The sequence below is a fragment of the Sinocyclocheilus anshuiensis genome, unplaced genomic scaffold, assembly GCF_001515605.1.
Source record: "Sinocyclocheilus anshuiensis isolate Anshui unplaced genomic scaffold, SAMN03320099.WGS_v1.1 scaffold533, whole genome shotgun sequence".
Lineage (NCBI taxonomy): Eukaryota > Metazoa > Chordata > Actinopteri > Cypriniformes > Cyprinidae > Sinocyclocheilus > Sinocyclocheilus anshuiensis.
The window spans coordinates 163948-166304 of record NW_015539846.1 but is presented as its reverse complement, the minus strand read 5'-3'; the positions used below and the strand labels follow the sequence as shown (position 1 = coordinate 166304).

Sequence of the window (2357 nt, the reverse complement as noted above, 5' to 3'; positions counted from 1 at the left end):
TCTTCTTCTTCTTCTTGCTTTACGGCGGATCGCTGACTTACAAGTGCATTACTGCCCCCTATCTCTCAAATGGACCATTGACACTCCTAATTGAGATTGTAGATAGAGTGTCAATGGTCCATTTGAGAGATAGGTGGCGGTAATGCACTTATAAGTCTGCGATCCGCTGTAAAGCAAGAAGAAGAAGACGCGTCACGTGCTCAGGACAGTTCTGACATTGCGGTGAATCAGAGGTAAAAAACGATATAAATACTGTTCAGTTTCTTGCACAGACCTATCGTTTCGTCTCTTTACACACCAATGTATCGTCACGAGCTGCAGGGTTTAATTTAGTTTTATTTGTGTATGTTTTTTTGACTCTCAAAGCCGTGATTCCCATCCACTTCCATTATATGACTGACAGACTGCAACGGTTTGAGTTAAAAATCTCCGTTTGTGTTCTACTGAAGAAACAAAGTCACCTACATCTCGGATGCCCTGGGGGTACGCAGATAAACATCACATTTTCATTTTTGGGTGAACTATCCCTTTAAGAAATGACTAAAAATCAACCTATTTTAATTCACCCCTTCGGTAACTTTATTTTGTATTCAAAGAATCGAGATTTAAACGCTCGTGAAAACCTGCATCCACGAATAAGCCTCATTTTAAAAGCATGATTTTTTAAATCACTGAAATTAATAAATTCTTTAAAAAATAAAATATTAGTCAATAAATAAGTTTATATCATTGCTATCACACAGCTCTATATATATTTATTTTATTTATTTAGAGTTATTTCAGTATCACTGATATACTATTATAGTTTTTGTTAATATTTTGAATTAGATTTCATTCTTATATTTTCTGTTTTTAATTTTTGTTCAAGTTTTAGTAATTTTGTTGTGTGTTTTCATACATTTTATTAGTTTTTTTGTCTATAGATTTCATTCGTTTTATTTTATTTTAGAAATTCAAGTTAAACTAAAGGAAAATGTTGCCTGGAAAACTAGCTGAAATGAAATAAAATAAAATATAAAGGAACTTAAGCTTACCTTATTTCAGTTAACATTTATTTCAAATATTATTTTTTAATTGTGAAATTGTGGGAAAAAATCTATTTGGCCAACATTTTGTGATTATATAAGGCTTTAAAATAAATGTATATCTAAATTAAATTAAAATATTAAAAATATCAAATTATTATTATTAATACTATTATTACTAAATAAAAATATAAAAATTACTAAAAACAAAATCAGAAATATTACTTTCACTTATTACTTTTTAATAATTGATTTATTTTTTTTAATATTAATATTTCAATGTAAAATAAAAATTTGAGTATTTAAGAAAAACAACATAATAATAATAATTTTATTTTACATTTATATGTACAATTTCTGAGCCGTGAGAGTCTAACGTTTATATTTTACATTATAACTAAGTTACAATACTAACACCTTTGGCTGTCTTAATTTCTTCATTTTCATAGTTAAACCATCAAAATAAATATTTTTGTCCCCATTTTTTCTTTTCTATTTATATTATATTTTTATTTAGTTACTTTTTGGTTGTTATTATTATTATTATCTATCCATATGCATGTGTAGACATTTTATTTTACTGTTTTAAATCATGTAATTTGTTGAAAGTTTGTTTGTAAGGGCATTAACATGAGGTATTATAAGGGGTTTTGCTAAAGGTAATTGTTTATTAGAATAATAATGCTGTGGAATGTTAATTTATGATAATCCAAAAATCTGTGTATTTATTATTCCGTGCTGAAAAATCCAATATAAATCAATCATCTCTATGAGTTAAAATGTTTCTGGTAGATTTGTTTGATCGTTATTATAGCAATATCAGTCGCATTCGTCTAATCTGATGAGCTTCTACCATGTGACAGATTAAACCATATTAAAATAACAGTGTTTGATTGGACGCACGACCTTTGACATCAACAGCACAACGTGTGACGTGTCTTCTCCTGACCCTGCTGACCTTTGACCTACCCTGCTGAGGTGTCTCTGCTCTGACCACACGTCCTGCTCTCTGCTCTGACCCTCACTGACCATCGCAGGCCTGCAGGCCTTGACCTCTGACCCTGCCGTTCTGACTTCCTGGACATCGCGCCAGTTGCTAAGGCTGCCTGGGAAGGGTGGGCGTCTGCAAAGCGGCGAGCGGAACTCGGCCGGAGCCGGAGCGGCACGGAACCAGTGGAGCAGGCTCCTCTTCTGAGGATTCTGGGACGCCGCAGCAGAGCGGAGGGGTGTTCAGGAACAAACAGGAAGTGACATGAACTCTGTGTGTGTGTGTGAGTGTGAGTGTGTGAGAGAGAGTGTGTGTGTGTGTGTGTGTGTGTGTGTGTGAGAGAG

The 2357-nt window shown here is 33.3% G+C and overlaps 1 protein-coding gene across 1 annotated transcript in view; it reads right to left on the bottom strand.

Moving 5' to 3' along the window:
• LOC107684566 (vesicle-associated membrane protein-associated protein A-like) overlaps nucleotides 1-2357 on the bottom strand; it is a 27767-nt gene that overhangs the window by 795 nt on the left and 24615 nt on the right. The gene's annotated exons all lie outside the window — the stretch shown is intronic.